The 22,791-nt window shown below is 36.5% G+C and overlaps 1 long non-coding RNA gene across 1 annotated transcript; it reads left to right on the forward strand.

Annotated features, from left to right (window-relative positions):
* The first annotated feature begins 6,506 nt into the window (after nt 1-6,506).
* On the forward strand, nt 6,507-7,757 carry LOC135166657 (uncharacterized). Its single transcript, XR_010299728.1, has 2 exons — nt 6,507-7,284; nt 7,396-7,757. It is a non-coding gene; the product is annotated as an uncharacterized LOC135166657 (long non-coding RNA).
* Nucleotides 7,758-22,791: the final 15,034 nt, after the last annotated feature.

The raw sequence follows: 22,791 nt of genomic DNA on the forward strand, positions 1-22,791 counted from the left end.
CGTTCACGAGAGTTTTTATTATAAATTGTGATTATTCTTCAAATAAATTCTGATTTCAACATATCCCATAGATTTATAAATTTTTCACTAGGAAATATAAATTATGCCTATTATACAGTATTCTCGAAATTAATTCTATTCTGAAAGCCGAGGGCCATGACGCGAAAATACTCTAGAAAATCCGCAAACTTCAGCTGAATGACATAAAATAACTTCATAGCCACCATAAAAGAAGTGATTCTGACCCATGAGCTTTATGATCCTGGCCTTCCGCTCAGGCTGTAAAGTCGCACTCGCCAGCATCACTTTTTACGGCCTAGGCATGAAATGATAGATTATGTCATTAGGCAGTAAAAGAATGATTTGACGAATGTGGCTTTGTAATCCGAGTTGAAGGGGAACCGAAGGCTCTATATCATCAAATGAGTTAAATGATGCTTTTATCGCCGTATGACAGGGACTCCTTAATATTGTTGGGCCCGAAAATCACGATTTAGCTGAGCGACGCGAGGTTCGTCTGTCCTAATGACATGAACCACAATTTAGACGCTGATGCCCATTTTTCAGCTTTTTTCGTACGTTAAAATCACTTAAATCGTACTGGCGCTGATGCGCAGTGGCAGTGCGCACTCTGAATCAAACTCTTCTCTCAGACTGAATACGACGTGAAGTCTGTCGAGTTATACAAGTCTTGTTTCAAATATTTTATGTGATTTATCGTAAATTTAAATAAATTTAAAACGGAAAAGTTGAAAACTGTAAGTTCATGAAGATTTCGAGGGAATTAAACCAAAAAATAGAAATGTGAATAATTTAGTCTACTTTATGTTACCAATGAATAAAAAAAACTGTTAATTGCTATATAACTTTTTAGCTTCTTTTTAGCTTAAAACGTCTAAATTAATTTAAATTTAAAATGAATCATAAGTTGAAAATATACCACTCAGAGAACTTCAACTTTTGTTTGTTTTTATTGCACTGAAAATGATTTTGTTTTTAAATTAATTAAAATAATTTTGTTAGATAAACTTTAAAAATAGTGTTGATTTTGTTTTGCTCAAGGGGGAACGGGATGGTTGCACATGTTTAAAAATACACTATCTCACAATTAAGCCTTTATTACAACTAAATCGTTTGTTATAGAACAAAACAAAATATGAAACTGTTTAAATTGCGCGATTTTTTTTATATATCCTCGATTGAAGCTCTTTTTTTGCTAATTTCAGGATTATCAATGATCGTGATACTATTCATTATTTGTGGGCAACTATTAGAAATGGGATAGTTGTAATAATTCACACGTGCGAATGTTATTTTATCCTCTTTTATTATTTTATACGCTCGAAAGGGACAATCGCTCTAGATCATGCCTTTTCCTTAGAGGAAATGATCCTAACTAAAAAGACTAAAGGGCCACAACACCCCGGATCCGGTGAGTCACATCAGCAACGGTCCCACTCATGCACCTCTGCTTAGGCCCAAGAAAACAGAGCAGACACATCACACCCCCAACTTCTCGCAATTTTCACACAGAAAAATGTTTTTCAATCTCAAGTAGAAACACGAGAATAAAAGAAATACAAATCGTACAAAAACCTATTCAATCTAACTGCCAATTAATTTTTGATAAACAGTTTAAAATATGACCTCCAATAGCAACAACCGAATTGTTTTTACTAGATGGATGAAAACTGACGACTCTTAATTGCCGTTTCAAATGGAATTTCGACGCATCCATTCAGACGCCAATTACCAATTGTATTGGCAAAAATTAAATGATCTAAAAAACAAATTCGAAAAAAGGATTATCAACACATGGTGTCTATCAACTAGGAGTTCTACGCTGCTTGTTTTTCCTATAAACAATTTAAGCTATCGTTTTTTTCATGACAATCGAATGGATTTACTTTCGATACAATATATATTATAGATCATCTTCCATGTCAATGACAAAGTATTTTTTCAGCCAGTATGATAGGATCTATATGTTGATGTGAAGGTAATCCTCATGAGGATGAAGCACCCAATTCGGCAGATCTCCCCCATTATCCTTGAAAATCATGTGATCGAGCATTGCGTATCACATCCCTCGGGAATTTACAACTGAACGGTTCCACGTGTTCTCGATTCCTCTTGACCTACATTGTTTACGATTTCAATTTTTTTGCTGAAGTGGTAGTGATAAGAGAAACTTCCATTGGGAAGGATGTTTTTATTATTGTTTAACGACCTCAGTTTCATCAAATCAACAATTTTGTTGAAAAATTCTTTTGTACGACTTCCCCCTTCTCCCCAACATGTGGGTGTCCAATTAACTTGAAGACCCAGGTGTTGGTTGATTAATGATGAAAAATAGAAGAATGTTTACAAACAAATGATTGTTGGAATTATTCAGAGGGGAACAATTTAAGATTGACAGTATCAGTTTTTCATGATATCATACGGATTGGTTGGGGTGAAAATTTAATCGAGAAAATTTGTCGAAGGAGAAATTCCCACTTGTTTTGGAATGGAAAGGGTGGTGATGGTGAAATCCTTATCAAATTCCACAGGACTATCTGGCAGGATGATATCAGGGGCGACCAGAAGAACTCCTACTAAGAAGGTCATTGTTATTAGGATAAACTTATTGCTGGCTAGTATTAGTTTCACGTAATGCTTATTCATACTCACCGTATACATGGAAAATGTTAGTTTGTAGGGGGTTGACTCACTTTTCCAGCTCAGTGAAAACCAAATGAAACGGCAGAATTGAATTTCAAGGAAACTGGTATCGAGCTGTGTTCATCCTAATTTTCTCCGCAGAATATTTTTAGAGGAATATTGTTTAGATATCTCTGTAGGATTACAGAACAGAAGATAGACCAACTCAGTGTTGATAAGGGGATTAAATATCTTCAATGGTATCACCACAAATGTAGAAAATCGTGATTTCAAATGTTGAAATGTTCTAATTTTCCACGAAATACTATTACGTGGGTAAATCTGTTAAATTTTGGGGTTTTCCCCACCACAAAATTCACCCGACTATAAAATAATTCAAAATATAGAAAATATTAATTAGTTTATTTTTATGAGGCCCCCCTTCATAGAATAATTAAGGGGTTATTCTCATGTGAGCACTTCAAAAAATCGTTTTTTTTTTTTTTGATATTTTGACAGTAAAACCTATTGAAAACATGCTGTGAAAAATTCAGACCGAAATTCATAGTATTTGATAAGTTACAGCTCATAGTCGCCGACGTATCGTAAGCGATTGTCTACCAGGCTTTCAACTTTAAACGCGTTTTTCTCGAATCATCATTTTCTGAAACGGTCAAGGTCCTACAAGAAAAAGTATTCAACCGATTGCTTTAAAATTTACATATGTTCTTCTACTCATTTATAGTTATCGTCCCTACCACAATTGTTTATTTTCGACAATATCTTCATATTTTTTTTAAACGATTTGTAACGAAAAAGAACGAGATTTTCGTGATTTTTTTTTTGAAGTTCGATATTTTTTTTTGTTTTTAATGAAATTGATTATATTTGGTAGGGACGATAGCCACAGATCTACTGAATAATAATCCATTCGATTTTTTTATGTCAGACAACATGATCAGCCGTTATCACCTTGACCAGTGAACTACCTTTTTTTGTTGGAGACTACTTTGACTTAAAAAATATATATGTTAAAAATGTAAAAAACGAAAAAAAGAATTTTTTTCGTATACTTCAAAATACAAATAAAAATATATTGAAAAATCAACATGATTGAAGTTTGTTGTCGCATAAAAAAAAAATTCCGAAAAAGTGGTAAAATATAGGCGTTCACATGAGAATAACCCCTTAAAGGGAATCCCCGTGAAGATTATCCGCTGTAGTTTTCCTCAATTACGTTTGGTGACCAGAGAAGACCAGGATGGGTGCAAGAGGAGGGGGCCCTATTGCTCTCTGAAGTCGAGTGTGAACTCTGGGCCTCACGCGACTTGGTTAGTTAGTTCAGTTCATGTTTTGTCCTGTGTTCCCTTTTTGAAAATAGATAAGAACTAAGGTACTTAGATTGCTAGATAATAAAAGTTATTTGCTAAGGATCACTACGTCTTCATACTTAGCTACAATACCGTTGATTACTGGTATAAATAGATGAGGTGGTATCCAACACTTATCCTATCCCATCGTATCCTGTCAGACTCCATCCCGTCTAGCTGAGAATCACAAATTAAATTACTGGCGACATATCACCTTTCAATTTATTCATACTAGACATACTCGACATACGAAGTATGTTTTAACATATTCCATGTTTTTACATTTGGTATCATTTAAAAAACTTTTTTTTAGCACAAAGATCATTATTATATTCCACACAGACAGTGGGAAAATCAGCTCTAATCTCGATGAGAATAAAAATTGGATATTTGAATATATTCGATAAGACAAATACTCCAAAAATCTGAAAGTCTCTATAGGCCAAAAGTTTTCAAATTGAATCAAGATTTTATAGAATCATTGTTTTTGAGTTGTTTTTGAGGTTTATAAACATTGTAAATACTGATTATTTTTGTTAATGAAATTCAATCCTTTCATTAAAAAAATAATCAAGCAACTCATAATTATTCATAATTATTTTCAACTTCGGTCAATCAATCACTCGAGTTGATAGCCCGATCAAACTCAACATTCAATAGTTTTTGATCATTAAATGTAACCTCCGATATTGATGAAAGCTCAAAAATATATATTTGTACATGCTCTAGATCAATCTCATTCCGATAGTATTTTCTTCATGAAAGTGCTTTCACGCAATTTGAATTTGAATTCGATGTAAATAATCGAATCAATTCCGATAACCTGAGTATTCTGACCTTTCCCCGCAAGCCAGTACAAATACAAACGTTTGATAGGAATACCCTTCCGCCAAGTTTACTCAGACGGCCTTAAATCACTCACAGTGAATTGCTTCGGTCTGATTCCCGGAGAGATTTAGCTTGTCTGCAATGAATATCTCTATTCCTTTGCATCTCTCTTATTCAGGGATTTTCAGTTGCTTCATAGTCGATTGCATCTTGGAAATGTATTTATATTACTTTACAATTACAAGTTACACGGAAAAATATTTTTTCAGTAAAAATTATCGTACCATTTCGTACTAATATTAAATATCCGTCGTTTCCAAACTAATTACTTGATGGTTTCGTATCACTCAAAGTTATTCGTTTTTTGCGAAGGTCGTAATGTCAAATTCTGTACGTAATATGTGCACTATAGATTTTCCAGCTCACGTGATTGTAGTGCTTGCCTCTGACTTACTTTCCAACCTCCGCGTTCATCGAAAAATATTTACCGCACTTGTTGCGTAATATACTAATTTTTCTATCCGATGACTGTGCAGGCTATGAAATGAGAACATCCCGACCAATCAAACGATTAGAGACGACTCCATTCCGATGATTCTCCACAGCTCGAGTGTATGAGGCGTATTGGAATATGGGGGTAAGTGAACAAATTATTCAAGAGACACAGTGAAAATACTTTATAGAATATTCTTTATTAGCACGAGGAAGGCACGTCTTAGCTAGAGGACCGTTGTCCAGAGACTAAAAACTATATCAAAGGGAAAACTCTCTCAGGGAAAAGAAAAAACAGTTTTATGACTCAAAGGAACACAGTCCGTTGTTGAAATTTCAGCATATGTTTAGGATTAAACCGTCTCAAAAGCGGAGTACAACCGATCGTAAATTAGTCCCTTAGTAGAGCTGTTTCCCAGAAAGCAAAAAGAGGTGTCGAGTGATTTTTGTAGGACAATGAAAGAACTGTACTTATTGGAAATGGGAAGTTCAATTAATATAAAATGCAATGAATTCATCAATAACTTTATCCTTTATTTTAAAACGCACGAGGAAGAAAAGCGTCTGTACTCTATGGGCTGCTTCAGCTAACTGACAAAACGGTTATAGAACCAAAAAGAATATCGGCACCTATTTACAAAAGAACTCTTATTTCTTTCTCGCCATGGAGAGATGGAGTCATTGTTTATGTTTATGTTCACTCTCCGGCACTCTCTACATCGATTCGTTTTTGAATACATAAGCCCTTGAAGTATTTCTTAGTAAAATGAAACTATATAATCCAATAGTACTCAAATATTCCAACAAGGCGCACCATCTGAATCTTTATCGTGATACAAAAATTCCTTTTCGTCGCATTTTCTGAGTAAAAACGCAGGAATTGATATGACTGATGAGGTGTCAGCAAACAACTGATCAAGGCGTCCCATTTTCATTAAGGTAAAAAATGTGATCACAATTTTTAAAAAAAGCTTATGCTTGCAGCTTGCAAGCACAGCCTTGAAAGCTGAAAAAATGCATGCATCAAATGTCCCCGTTAAAACCCTGCACCTAATGGCTGAAAACATTTCCTGTCATTTGCTCCCCTCGAGAGATATTTACGTGGATTGTTTCAAATAGGACACCCTGTATATATTTTTTCTCTCCAACGACCATCCGATATTACCCGGAAACAATCCGTTACCATAAACACACCAATTCCTTCGACATGACAGATGTCATGTGAATGGATACTACATCTAAACTTTTTAAAATCGTCATCACGTGTCTGTTCTGTAACCGAGACCATGAAAATCGATGAAACATATTGTATATTGTATATATACACGAGAATTGTTGGAGCTTCATAAGTGAAAATAAGTGAAAATGAAGGAAAAACTGAGAGGAAATTACAGAAGTTTCGGTCTGTAAGGAAAAAAAAGATGGCCTACTGTCAAACCTAGAATATTTCACCGGTCGTGAGCCAAGGACTGACGTCAGAGAAACCGGAGCGTCGGGGAGGGATGAGAGACGAGGGGTGAAACATTGAACTATCGGCGCCACGGAGCAATGACGTCATTTGAGGCCGGTGGTATGAGTTTGTGTGAGTATCCTCTACAACGACAAAGCTTGCACGTAATATCCCTCTCCCTTCAACACATGCCCTTTCTTCGGGGAAGTTTGAAAACGTAGCGCACGCCACCGAAACCCCCAGCGGCCATTACTATTACGCGCGAAAAGGGGTTGCTACCGCTGGCGTATCTGCCTCCCCCGCTCATTCTCTCTTCACCATTCTCCCCCTGTCCTCCCCTCACCGGCGCGCGAACCCCACCCCGAAAATCCATCTGACTATTCATCTTCTCAGATCCTTATATTGCAAACAGCAAGACCTTTGCAAATTCCTGTCTGATCCGCTGGGGGTGAAAAAAAGGAAGATTATTTTTTCTGGGCGTAATGAGCAGTTCACGGATTCGTAAGTGAAAATTTCAAAATTTTTGGTAGACTATTGGATTATGGATAGGGATTTACTAAATAATATCAAACGATTTGGCTGTAAACTTTAATTTTTTATTATCGCACGCAGAATGTATATCTTTCTCCTATGATGTCTCCAGAGGAACTAACCCTTAGTGACCATTAGCTGGCCCAGTCCGTCACACTTGGGGAGCTTCCCTGAGATGGAAAATGGCGAACGGGGCCGGATAATAGTGATAGGAGAAGGGACCAAGTGGAAGGAATCGGGGGTCACGAGAAATGATTTTTAGAATTAGCAGTTATTTGAAATTGAGGAGTGAAGAAGGTACCACAGTAGGTGGTGGACGGAGATTGTTAGGGCTCAGACGTTGTATTTAATTAATTAGAGTCAGTAGAGTTAAAGTTCATGTTAAGTGCTAAGTTCAAGTGTAAAGACAGTACTTCATATTAATTATATGGACTTACTAGATAGCTAACTGTTTTTAATTTTTAAAAAGTATTCCCACAATTATATCCAAGTACCTCGGTTATTTACTCTACGGTGATATCTTGTTTTGAGTCTGAATAGAAGTTTTGCAATAGTTCAATTTTCTGATTTTCCAATTTTTGATTCCTCGTTTCTGGAAATGAGGTAGAAGCGTCTGAAAAGGGAAAAGATCAAGTTTTACGATCATTTCTGCCTGTAAACTGTTACTGCCGTTGTCCCAGCGGTCAATTTGTAGAAATTTGCATAAAAAGGTGACCAAACTATCTCCAAGAAATCTGAACACAAATTGAGCACAATTTTAGCTCAATTAGTTTAATAATTTTTTGGGAAAAAAGTTTTCAATTAGAATCATTTTTCACAGATATCTTTCAAGCGACTCGGTTTTTTAAATGTGTCGTCCCTTTCTTTCTGCCCTATTTTTGGCTAATTGGCCCTACACAACTCTATGCATGCGGCCCTGGATCCTACACTGTGCCATATTCACTCGCCTGTAGAACACGGGAGGAAAAAATACTGGAAAAAGTACGTGAGGAGTTCCGTAAAATTTACTGTTTGAAACGTAAACATGGGGTGAAAGGTGGAATGGAAAAAAGTACTACACGAGGAGGAAAATTTACGAATCAGTTCCGTAAAATTGGTTTTAGTATTTTTTTCTTCAAGCGCGATTTGAAGTTACGACCTTTGGCATGTCAGGCAAGGATCTCACCCATACGTCAGAGTTTTATTATTGTTACTGCACCGATCGTCACCACAACAGACTTGCGATGAGGCAACCCCACTGTCGAGGTTACGAGTTTGGAATCGTAAAGTACGGTTCCCGTCATGTTAAATTTACCAGGAATTGAGTAATTTGTACACTCCGTGACGTACGTTTTACTTAAAACTCTAAGTTTTACGAGTTCAGAAAAAACCTGACAGCAACTATTGGGATATAGGTAAAAGTAGATAAATAAATGTAGTAACATAATCAATTACTTTAATCTTATCACATCATTATTGGCACGAGGAAGGCACGACAGACCCAGAGGACCGTTGTCCAGAGACTGAATTCTTACTATTTAAAAAACCTTTACTAAGGGAAAAAACAACAGAACGTTTATGACTCCAAAGAACAGAGTTTCCTTTGAATACCACATGTCGTAAGGTTTGCAATGCTCTCAAGTTCAGAGCACAACAGATCATAAATTAGTCCTTTTCTGGAGACTTTTCCAAGCACATCATAAACCTTGTCGAGTGATTTTTGAAGATAAACAGAAGAGCTGTGTTCTAATTTTCCAACAACAGTTCAAAATTTTCGAAGCAAATAATAATAATAATAATAATAAAAACATCATTGATTATTTAAATTCAGTAAGTTTTTTTAAATTTTAATTTAATAACATTCCGTTACTTAATTCTTGACATAAGTACATATTTCAAGATATTTCATAGCAAAATAATTTTTTTCTATCGACGTGGAAATATTTAATTCCAATATTGGAAGATATTCCAGAATTTGAACACCTCAGAAATAAACCAATTCCGTGGATACTCCACGTAACACATCACTTAAATTCTGGATATCTCGCATCTGGAATCGATCGGACACTGATAAGAAAGCCGAGAATATCTTTTGTGGGAGTTGCTAAATAACCCTTGTCTATTTTCGTACCGAGCCCATAATCTTTTTCCTCATTGTTTCCTCTTTGTGACGTCATAACGACACGTTACGACGTAACAAACGCTAACGGGCGAGTGTATGTACGGGACGATGGAATCAGGGATGGAGCGGGGCAATAACCGAGATCGATATGTATTATCTTGGGTTCTTTGTGGCACAAATCTAAGTGATTTTGGTTGCTGAACTTCGAATCGCCCTTGAGACGAGCAATCCCATGGGACCGCCCAGGGTTAATCGACAGCAAGGGTAGCAGTGAGCCTCATTCAATTGCAATCTATATATTTGGTCGTTAGGGGTGTTGGCTCACAGTTTAGTGATTTTTATTTTTGCGGAAGATGGAGGCTTCCCAAGATCTGATTGAGGAAACTAGAAAAAAATCAGATAATTATTTTTAAAACCATTATTACTTCTAAATCTAGTGAGGTGAATTCGAGTCGTAAGGAAAATTGTCTAACTTCTCCAAGAGTTAATTGAGGAAACTAGAAACGAAAACTCAGATAGTGATTTTTGAAATAATAATTGTTTTAGGATAATTAGATTCTAGAAAAAATTGTGTGAAAAATAGTACATGACGTTATAAAGGTGAGAAAAGGACATATCGATACGAGTGGGGTAATGTTTTCAGGGAGAATCGTCCTACTAGTCGCTGTAACCGAAAAGTGAATTTTGTCATCGAAAGGTCACTTTTTGTAACTTTTTGGCACTTTTTGTCGCTGCTACACTCAGCCCGTGTCGAAAAGTCCCTTTTCTTTGACTTGTAAACGAAAAGCCGATACTTTTAAATGAAAAGACTTTTCATTTACTAGTAAACGAAAGATGGCACAGTTCGCCACTCACTGAACGTAACATCACTAACAAAAAGTATAGTTTGGATGCACGTGCGACTGATTGGCAACCATCGGCTTCGCCTCGGGCTGCCAACTTCACACTCTTCATCACCTCATCGCACTTGTATCGAAATATCCTAATATCCATATAGATCATGTCAATATATGTATATATATACATATATGTATTTGTTGAAGCCATCACAAATACAGTGGAATTTCACTAGTCGCACGCCCGCTCTTTATTTTTTCCGTACGCAAATACAGACGTTCAATTAATTTACTTTAAAAACTTTTCTGAAAACTTATGTCAGAAACGGACTGACGTACACCCCATTATTTAAGCACTAACATAAATAATCCGTATGTCTATAATATCCAGATATGCGGTAGCGTATCGGCCAAGTCAATTATCGAAATCTCTACATCTCCGAAAATAAGGGCGAGGGCTACTGCACATATACACACACCCACACGATTAAAGCCAAATCAACCTCCGTTACATCATATAAATCGCATGCGCCCTTCCCATTTTCGTTCTTTTCTTTTTTCCGATTAATTTTGGGAAGAATATGTTCATAGCAACGAGTTGTATCTCCTGTTCCAAAGATTGACAGTGTTTTCCATTATTTTCGTCAGGTTTCATCTGATTAGGTTGGTCCGCTTCGAAATTGATCAGGTTCTGGTCCAGTAAATTGAACCAAACATAATGGCAGCAGCACTGAGAAGATCCTGATTAAAATCTGATGGAGTGGACATGATCTCAGTCTGAGGCAGGCAGGCAGCTTCAATTCATTTTGATCCAAATACGGTGATCTATCCCCCCCCTCTTTTATTCCGCCATCAGATATTCTGAAAGTACTATGATCTAAATCTCATCATACTCACCTGACTCCACATATCAAAGGATATATTTTGGAATTGTCACAGAAACGATTACGACAAAATTGCTCTATGGAATTATTTAAAATAGAAGAAATGTTGTTATAAGGATATGCATTGATAATATTTCATCATGATAACGCAAGTAGGGGAGGGACGCTGTGAAATATATGCAGCATATTCTCTTTGTGCCTTACTGCTAATTTGATCGGAATCTGATCTGGCATTGATTCATGAATCAGTCGTTCAGATGAGAAGTGGATATGTGCGTTCGGAATAGATTCGGCCCTACCAAACATCATCCCAACTGAATCAAATGGTTTCATCAAATTCGGATCAATTGGATCTTATCAAATTCTGACGAAAAATGTCGTTATGCAATTGGTCAGAGCCCGATACAATTATTTTTACCTTTTTTTGATTAATCGTCACATCTGGTTTGACATGACTTTGATTTGAACTTGGGCTGAATTTCCATTTGGGTAGGGAGTCAACAAAAGTGGGTACTATCCTTGTGTGAAAGTTATTGGTCCCTAGAACACCCTTCAAAAAACTATTCCAATTCAAGAGTTCTCTTGAAATATGTTGATGAACCGCATATCATACAAAGTTAGGCTAGAAATAGCGAATATCTTATCGAACACTCACAAAACTTTGTTATCGAAAGTAGATCGAAGAACATTCTCCCCTCCATTCGCATTTCAGAACATTCAAATATTCAGCATTTGAAATTCAGACGTTTGCCGTTGTCCTTGAAGAACAAATCAACCAAAGAGCTGTCGATTATGCAACTCAACGAAAAAATATCGATTAATTGAAACAAGGACATTTAATCTTGAAAATTACGTAAAACCATGAAAATAACAGAAATAGAAAGGTTTTTGCGATGTTCGAGGATGTGGGGTACGAAAGGGCACAATTCAAGGTTATTAATTTCAGATTCTGATCATCGAGCACAGAAATCATAACAACAAATTGCAAGTCACTCATAGGCAAGTCCATTAAATTCGAATGCATACTAAATTCACATTTCAGGAAATAGTGCCAGTAATTATTTTGCTGATATAGGGATTTTTTATGATGTAATATGTTGCAAATTAGGTCCACAGTCAAAAATCGATGCGGAAAAGTAAAATAACATAGTGCGTTGTAACATCACTTCTGACTAAATTCGTGATATCTTTATCTTTATTCTTAAAACACCAAAAAAACACTTTCATGATTGTTATAAAATTATAAGTTTTGGATTAAAGAAATCGGAGGAGCTTCACTGTTCAATACAATCATGGGACCATCAGAATTCGATGAGGCTAGATAACCGGAACTTGGACAGAAGTTAATCCCCTCAAACAGATCTGGATTTGATCGAATGAACACTCGGACTATGCTGCACGGTGAGTGCTGCGTCACAAGATGTTCATAGTAATGTTCATGCCATCTTTTAACCATTGTTTCATTATTGACACCTTTAGCTAGGTACAGATGAGATGGGCACGTTCGGGAGATTTTCGATAAAGATACTTTTTTCTGAAACGGAATTTATTGAGTAGCGAAATTCCTCATTTTTTCCCTTTTTCCCCGGATAAGTCGTAGTAGCCCGAGCAAGCGGTCAACACGTGTACACTACTCGCCGTTCACGCGCACCTACGGGTTTTTCCCCTTTTTTTGTACATAGACATTTATCCTCGGTACTCTGCCTAGCAGATGACAATTGTAAGCACATTGCTCAATTTCCGCTCAAGTTGAAGTGATCAGAATCGATCTGAATAATCGCAAGCAGACGGACTTCAGTATAAGATCAGGCCCATCTCATCCGAACTTGATCAAGGTGATTACAGCTGGACGGACTTCAGGTTCAGATCAAGCTCACCATATCAGAACCTGATCAGAGTAATTCCGACCAGATGGAGTAAATCAAAAACTGATCAGCTCTTCATCAAGTCTCGCCTGATTAGTTGAACCTGGCCACCACCAGATCAAGTTCTGATCAAACCTCAGGCTCGCCTGACATCATTTCCACTCGGGGAGCAGTACCTCCTGTTTCCAGTTTTCCTAAATAAAATTTACAAAGTACTTACACTGAAGCACAATACTTATTACAACAAACAGAAGCAATTAATAAACTACCCGTAACCTGAATATCTTGCCACAACTATAAAATCTGTTGAATTTTAGTTTTCCCCGAAAACAAAATTCACTCGTTCGAGAGTTTTTATATTTTCGCATTAAGGAAAAGGTTTTACAACTGAGATTATCGTGGTGGCCTTTCCTTCGAGACCGCTTATTACTGAACTTTTTCAAAGATTTATTATTTATTAGATTATTTATTCATGGTCAAGACAAAATTTCTCTGTACAATTTCAGGGGTGCGAAATTACCCTCTCTTAATAGAGGTGAACTGGGGCCTCACTAGCGGCTTGGTTATTCGTCTCTTGTAAGATTTCGTAGTGTACAGTGCGAAAAATATATTAAAAAATTAAAATGATTGAATTTTGTTGTCGCATAAAAAAAAATTTCCTAAAAAGTGGTAAAATGTATGCGTTCACATGAGAGCACCCCCTTAAATATAAGGAAAGCGGCGCATTGGTGGACCACAAAAACTAAAGTATACCCGCTTGATATGAACGGGTACATCCAACAGTGCCATCAGCCTGGTCTACTATTCACTGGGTTGGGCTAAAGCCGTTGACTGTATAAGCTTTCAACGAGGGAGGTAGGTATTTTTGTTCGTGGAGATTATCGATTGCATATAGTTGACTCTCTCGGTTTTATTCTGGGGCGAGTCGCTGTCCTCTTTCGTGAATTCACGAGGTATCTGACGATTTTTTTTCCAAGAGCTCCCACATTCAGCAAATTCATTGTCATTGTCATGAAAAATGTGACTCTCGCTCTGAAGTTCGTACCACGCGAATATCATATAATTTGGGCTGTTTTTTTAACGGTCGTTCAAACAAAAATATCTTTCGATCAGCTCCATTCATGTAAAACTTTAGATGAGTAAATATGTAACTTGTTATTCGTAGCGCTGTAAATGATCTATTATATTTTTGGATTTCAGAAAAGCTGAGGGTCTTATCAGAATGAATTAATCGTATGAAAATTCCGGACTTCGAGTCTGACCCTTACCTGAACCCTTGTGACCCTCGAGCTGACCCCGGTAACTTTTATTCTGATCCACATTGTCTCTACCCTCGTGTCCACGAAGTCCATTTGATGTATTATATCAGCGTCAGGCTGAAGACTTTGAGACTTAATTTTGGGGATCAACAAGTAGAGGCTTAACTTTTACTATTAAGATTGTTGTCGTGTGGATTAATTATTAGACATTTACTTGTGACATTTTTCTCGTAGATAGCTCTAATGATTACCTTTAACGAGTTGCTCGAAAAATTTTTGATTTGTCAGTGCTGAGAGATTTTTTTTTCTTCTTAACATGTCTCACTAGAATGTGTACTCAACTACTTATAAAGTACAAGAAAATTTGGAATAGACTATCACTAAGAGAGCTGTGAAGGATTTTTAATAATGGCCCTATGCACCATAATGTTAGAAATTCAGTAGTTTTGCAGTATTTTTGTTTTTCCCACTCATTGTCAATTCACTTCATCGTTAGCATCTCCATAATACCTTTGCTCCGTCAATTAGTCACTATTCCATCAAACAAATTAAAGAGTAACCATGTTATTGCGGGGGCATTCAAAACAATATCAGGGGCGTACGGCGTGAGGGGGCTGAAGGTTCCTCTGATCATTTCGTCAGGGAGTTAAACAGTGAGAGACACGTTTTTGAACTATTTGATAATATCCCGGGACACGTTTTTGAACTATTTGATAATATCCCGGGGGAAAATTATTTTTTTCTCGTTGCGATCTTTTTGTCACTGCTGCTATATTCAGCCCGTGTTAAAAAGTGCCTTTTCCTTTACTTGTAAACGAAAAGTAAGAACTTATAAACGAAAAATGATACAGTTCGCCACTCCCTGACCGTAACATCACTAACAAAAAGTCTAGTTCGGATACATATACGACGGGGTTTTTTAACTCGTGTGATTGGCAGCCCTCGACTTCGCCTCGGGCCCCCAACTTTACACTCGTTACTACCCCATCGCACTTGTATCGAAATGTACTATAACCTTAGTAGATCTCCTAAAAGTATAAATAATCGTTCTGAATATCCCACAATTCATTGAACATAATTTTCGGTGAAAATCAGAGCATATATTCAGACATAACATGTAGTGAGAAAATATCCATCGAAGAGAATTGCAATTAAAGAGAAAAAATTTCCACTTTGACCCGGCCGGGAGTCGAACCCGGGTCTCCCCATATTACGCCGAGTACTCTTACCAACTAAGCTACTTTTTTTTTCTATCAAAACATGTTTATTCAGTCATTAAATATATACAGAGCGAGGGTACAACCTTAAACTTATTGACTACGAGAAAAACATGAGAAAAACGTAGATTCATTGTATATCAACAAAACCAATTTGTAATTGGTGAGTACATACGCACGAGCACGCTTCGCATCACTGAAATGTAATGTTATATTTGTGTGATGGTTCATTGGCTTTGAGGATGTGAGAGTCAGTGACATATTCGTTCAGAATTTTTGTTTTTCGTTTTAGAGCCCAGGAAAATGGTGAGGAAAATCGGTCAGACCAACTAAGCTGCCAGACAATAGAGAAATTTACTCTTAAATTCAACAGAACTAACGCCGAACCTTTTTTAGGCATCAAATAATTCGAAGAGAATTAGAATTAGAGAGATGACAAGCTGGATAATATCAATCGTAGGGAAAGAAATTCAATAAATGAGATGAATTTTTTTGAAACCCCAATATTCATCTCTACTCTCATCCCCAGTGGTCGCCCCTCTTCTTAAAAAACAAAGATTTATGTAATGTGGAATATCAATTCGTCAGTGTTGGTAGAAGGAGTGAATCCTGTTGTCAAGACAACCCACAATACGTCTCCAGAATTCCCATTCGGTAGCTTATCCTGCCTTATACCCAGCCATACTCTATATATTTTCCTTGTATACGACGGACACAGCTATATGTTGTTAAGGACTCATCTTAGACGACAAGATCGATAAGACAAGACCCGTATCAGCATTGACGCACATCGTTATCGTTTTCAGAAAATCTGTGGAGGCTTAATGGTAAGTCAAGTGTATTTGTCACGTTGGTTTAAGTTGTAATTTTTATTTATGTGTCAGGTGCTTAGGGATTGATATTAAATCAGCATTTGGAGTTTTCAAGAGGTTGAAGGTAAGTGAATTTTTGTGACACAGAGAATTTGGCGAAAATATTGTTAATGTTAAAAAAGAAAAGGTAAAGACCCGGTGGAATCATTTTTCACTCAGTGCAGTTTGGGACAGCACATCCAGTTGATGGACTTGCTCTCGGTTTGGACTGTAAAATCGCATTCGTCACAATCACTTTTTCCGGCCCAGGCGTGAAAAATACTCAGAGGAGCTGTTTTATAATTATATAAAAAAAAACAAAACCATCATTGATTATCTAAATTCAATACGTTTTTTCAATTGGATCTTCGGGAAGTTAGACAAATTTACTGTTGGAATATTTGAGTACAGTACTTTCGTCGAGGGGCCATTCATTCAAAAATTCGATGACACAGTGATTGCTGATTTCATCCGATTTCCAGTTTAAAAATCACGAGCGCGAAGCGCGAGTGATTTTTCTGGAAAACTTGACACGTTTATTTGTTTGCAACGAACCTATCGGGAAATATCCAATAATTTCGGAGCTCTTGTGATATTATATGCGATTATTTTTCCCACCCAAATTTCAGCCAATAGAATTGCACCATTTGTTGATATTTTGTATAGCCTACCTCGAATATCAGCGATTATTTTTCCCATCCAAATCTTGGCCAATAGGATTGCACCATTCGACGTTATTTTGTATAGTCAACACGGTATTTCAGCGGATATTCTTGAAAATTACACTGGAAATTTTGCATGTTGATATATATAAAAAAAAAACAAATGTTGAAGTAACCCTCAATTGTATCTGACAGATTAAATGGCAATTCGTTGAAAATTATGTCTCATGGTGCAATTCTATCGGCCAAGATTTGGATGCAAAAAATAATCCCCCGAATACCACTCGAACTTCGAAATTATCTGATATTTCCCCTCAAGGTTCCCTGCAAACAAATAAGCTCGTCAAGTTTTCCAGAAAAATCACTCGCGCTTCGCGCTCGTGATTTTTAAACTGGAAAACTTGACACGTTCATTTGTTTGCAACGAACCTATCGGGAAATATCCGATAATTTCGGAGCTCTTGTGGTATTACATGCGATAATTTTTTGAATATTTTGGTAAACAAACGACACTTAACCAAATAAACCTCTTTTCATGTCATGGCACAATTCTCTTGGCCGAAATTTGGATAGGAAAAATAATCCCCTGAATACCACTCGAGCTTCAAAATTATAGAATATTTCCCTCTAGGTTCCCTGCATACAAATGAAGTCGTCAAGTTTTTCAGGAAAAATCACTCGTGCTTCGCACTCGTGATTTTTTAGCCTGAAAAACTTGACTCCTTCATTTGTTTGCAACGAATCTATCGGGAAATATTCGATAATTTTGAACCACTTGTGGTATTATATGCGATAATTTTTTCTAATCTGTAATTGGCATATTTGGCAGAACTTTTAGACTATTTATCAAGCTAGTCACATGAGATTAATTTATTAGATGGAATTCTCTATCAGGTTTCCACGATTGTGAACGTACATCAGTCAAAAATCCATTCCCCGAAAAAAATCTCCAAAATTTAATAAAAACGGGGAAAAATAACATACTTTGGGAGTTTATTTGCTTACGAGCTTGACATTTTGTCTGACGCACGAAGTAAATCCTCCCTGTGAATATATGACAATTTTTATAGTCAAAACGTTTACATTCTGTCAAGAGATAAGACGTTCAAGTTACGGCTTTTAAAAATCCACGCGTCCGGTGCTAGATTTAGAGACAAGAATGAAATATTGGGCGAGTTTGGGATACCGTGATCTCACTTTCCAAAATAATGATGTATATTTTTCGGAAGAAATATGGGAGTGAGAATTTGTTTAGATGAACAGTCATGGCTGTCATTTGGGTAAAATTTAATTGAGTGATATTGGTTGGGAAATGGAATATGAGTTAAGTATCCTAACATTGATTCGTAATGGAAAAATTCTGAATGTGAGATACGGGCTCCGAAGTTAATTATAGAAATAATATTATTAGGAGTGCGGAGGAGGTTCGCTGCTGGAGTTGAAGTACAAATCACTCAACTGGAATAGTAATAATTTTCGAAACGGAGCATCGCAAAATTAAATGTATGAATTTCACATAAAGGGACCCGGGGCATGATGGGGTGCCCGCAAAATATTTAAACTTTGTAAATTCGTTTTTTCATATATTATAAGAGTTGTAGTACAGTACCTAAAATAAATCGTTCCGCACTTGTCGAAATGGGTTTGTAACGCTGAAGAGCTTGGAAATCAAAAAAATTACAAATGAGAAATAAACGAATTGAAGAAAGAACAATTTAAAAAATGTGAAATCTTGGAATGAAGAAAAAATGGATATAATTGTTCACATCAGTAGCGAAATGGTAAACTCTGATAAATTTACCTCCGAAACGATAGATTGTATGAAAAAAAGTTAGAATTAAATTTGCAGTTTTGAAAATAGAGAATTAAATTCATGCTATGAGGTGTGACAGAGACGAAGAGGTAAAAAATCCCCGCCAAGAAACTTGGTTTTCCAGCAACTAATTTTTTTCATCATACAACACTTTTGTTTGCGCTTTTTTATTTCCATTTATTAAAAAAAAAGTCTGAGCAAACTACTGAACAAAAATTTTTCTTGACGCATTTTTTTACAAAAATTTATTGTCTTTTCCTTCTGTGGGCATTCTAATCTCACTTATGACTTAATTCACGATTCTGCGTGATTTTTACGATTATTTTTTTCATCCCAATTTCAACCAATCAAATGGTGGCATTTCCCGTCACGTGGTACAAGTAAGAGAGTTTTACTTCGGATATTTTTCGGATATTTCCCTGTTTGTTGCTAAGCAATGAAAATATCCGATAAACAATTTGTACGCGTTTCAAACCCCAAAACTGTCATTACAAAAAATCAAGTTCAAAGACTTTACCTCGACATGAGCAGATTTGGAGGAGAATCCTTGGAGATTATTGATCAAAAATTTAAAAATAATGTTCCCAATGATACAGTGAAGACAAAAGCCACAATTTGGAAACAATTCTCTGCATTTTGTGCAGACAGAAAATATACGCTGGAGAAGCCACAACTACGAGTGAAAAACCATACTATATGACGTGAAATGCCACACATTTAATTGTTTGAAATTGGAATGAAAAAAATAATCCAGCCAAATACCCCTCGACCTTCAAAATTAATCGGATATTTCCCTCCAGTTTCCCTGCGTAGCACCGATCGGGATAAGATTCGCAGAAAAACCCTCGCGCTTCGCGCTCGGGTTTTTTAACCTGCGAACCTTATCCCTCTCGTTGCTACGCAACGAAACTCTCGGGAAATATCCGATAATTTTGAAGGTCTTGGGGTATTACTACTGATTATTTGTCATCCTCCCCGTCAATTGTACCCCACCAGCCCATTTTACTCCACCGGTCCATTTTATCCCTTCCCCCCTACACCATGCCGTGCGCATTTCCCTTTTGGAAATAACCGTTTCTCCATACGAAGGAAAATATTCCGTAGTAATACCCCAAGATATTTCCCGAGAGTTTCGTTGCGTAGTAACGAGAGGGATAAGTTTTGCAGGTTAAAAATCGCGAGCGCAAAGCTCGAGGGTTTTTCTGCGAAACTTATCCCGATCGGTGCGACACAGGGAAACTGTAAGGAAATATCCGATTAATTTTAAAGGTCGAGGGCTATTTGGCTGGATTATTTTTTTCATTCCAATTTCAAACAATTAAATGTGTGGCATTTCACGTCATATGATATGGTATGGTTTTTCACTCGTAGTTGTGGCTTCTCCAGCGTATATTTTCTGTCTGCACAAAATGCAGAGAATTGTTTCAAAATTGTGGCTTTTGTCTTCACTGTATTATTAGGAACATTTTTATTAATTTTTTGATCAATAATCTCCAAGGATTTTCCTCCAAATCTGCTCATGTCGAGGTAAAGTCTTTGAACTTGATTTTTTGTAATGACAGTTTTGGGGTTTGAAACGCGTACAAATTGTTTATCGGATATTTTCATTGCTTAGCAACAAACAGGGAAATATCCGAAAAATATCCGAAGTAAAACCCTCTTACTTGTACCACGTGACGGGAAATGCCACCATTTGATTGGTTGAAATTGGGATGAAAAAAATAATCAATAAAAATGACGTTACATTATAAGTGAGAATATATCCTAACAAAATATAACTGAATTCTATGAAGGTGTCATTTATTTATTAATATGGCTTCCAATAACACCAATAACATCTTCGTTATTGAGATCGTCGAATCCTCAACAAATAGCGAGGAATTCACTTATTAATGTTCGAAAACCTTGAACAACAGTAATTGGAGAATGAAAAAAATGTGAGAACTCTCACCTACATTGACTCTGTTTTTTTGTTAATACTGGAGTTAGAAACGGCGCCGCAGAGTGCACAGGCTATTTCAGAGATGCGTGATTTCGTGCCACGGCACACATCACGTCTGACCACACTAGCCACGACCGAATTAGCGTCTCCCATGGGAATTTTCACGAAAGTTCCTCTTCTTCGTTTGACGGTATTATCCACTTGTATACGTTACCGCCGTGATTTAAAAACATGTGGTTTTGCATACGGCTGCTGGTTAAAAAATCTTACACCAGACGTAATTCTCGTAAACAATCTAAAAAATTGAGGCCACTCAGAGCGGGTGGATGGGCGATGAATATTTGTGATAATGGAATTACGATGATGTTGAAATTTAGGAGAGCACTACTGCGAAGAAATCCGAGTAGTGTACGGAGAGAAATATTCCGTAAAAATTACAGAACTTGAGTTCGTTTATCGATTGTCAATGTCACCAACGAAATTTACATGATGGTTTAGCCATTTTTCACGGATTATTTTTCCCATCCAAATCTTGGCCAATAGGATTGCACCATTCGACGTTATTTTGTATAGCCAACACGGTATTTCAGCGGAAATTCTTGGAAATTTCACTGGAAATTTTTCATGTTGCCTATATAAAAAAAAAACAAATGATGAAGAAACCCTCAATTGTATCTGACAGATTAAATGGCAATTCGTTGAAAATTATGTCTCATGGTGCAATTCTATCGGCCAACATTTGGATGGAAAAAATAATTCCCCCGAATACCACTCGAACTTCGAAATTATCTGATATTTCCCTCAAGGTTCCCTACAAACAAATAAGCTTGTCAAGTTTTCCAAAAAAAAAACTCGTGCTTCGCGCTCGTGATTTTTAAACTGGAAAACTTGACACGTTCATTTGTTTGAAACGAACCTATCGGGAAATATCCGATAATTTCGGAGCTCTTGTGGTATTATATGTGGAAATTTTGATACAAATTACGAAAGGCTTCAAAAAAAATTGGTCACAGTTTCATAAAGTTTTAGTCACTAGCCACTTTTCATCCCAATTTCAACCAATCAAATGGTGGCATTTTCCATCACGTGGTACAAGTGAAACGGTTTTACTTCGGATATTTTTCGAATATTTCCCTGTTTGTTGCTAGGCAATGAAAATATTCGATAAACAATTTGTACGCGTTTCAAACCCCAAAAATGTCATTAGAAAAAATCAAGTTCAAAGACTTTACCTCGAGATGAGCAGATTTGGAGGAAAATCCTTGGAGATTATTGATCAAAAAATTAATAAAAATGTTCCTAATAATACAGTGAAGACAAAAGCCACAATTTGGAAACAATTCTCTGCATTTTGTGCAGACAGAAAATATACGCTCGAAGCCACAACTACGAAATGCCACACATTTAATTGCTTGAAATTGGAATGAAAAAAATAATCCCAACCAAATACCCCTCAACCTTCAAAATTAATCGGATATTTTTGGAGGTCTGGGGGTATTACTACTGAAAGTTCCATAGAATCGCGAATTTAGTCATAACTGAGATTAGAATGCACCATCTTATTTTAATAAATTTTCCCTTCACTTTCCATTTCACTGTTGGATTGAAACTTAGTTAGCGAGAGAGCACATAACAAAAAACCACTACACTAACAAAATGATCACTGTGACTATTGTGATGATCGTTGCAAAAAATAGTTGATTATTATAAGAGTTGATGTAATTGAACTTAATGATCATCCTACTTTGGCATTTCCTTTCTAAGTTCTTTGTACTTGTCTTTGTATGTTTTCATTTCATTATTAACATTAAATACTTATTTCATTTAACAGATGATTTTAGACATAAAAACTTTCCATGTAAATAATTCTCATTCATATTTCTTTCATATATATTCCCCTTTTTGCACTGAATAACGAACTGTGAGGGAAAATGCTGGAATCATTTAAAAAATCAGGTTTTTTCAGGAACTTTTATTTCACCCCACCGGTCCATTTTCCAACAGCTCCCGTTTTGCATTGGCCCTCTCTAGAAAATTTCATACTCGT

Source organism: Diachasmimorpha longicaudata, chromosome 10, assembly GCF_034640455.1.
Source record: "Diachasmimorpha longicaudata isolate KC_UGA_2023 chromosome 10, iyDiaLong2, whole genome shotgun sequence".
Taxonomy (NCBI): Eukaryota; Metazoa; Arthropoda; class Insecta; order Hymenoptera; family Braconidae; genus Diachasmimorpha; species Diachasmimorpha longicaudata.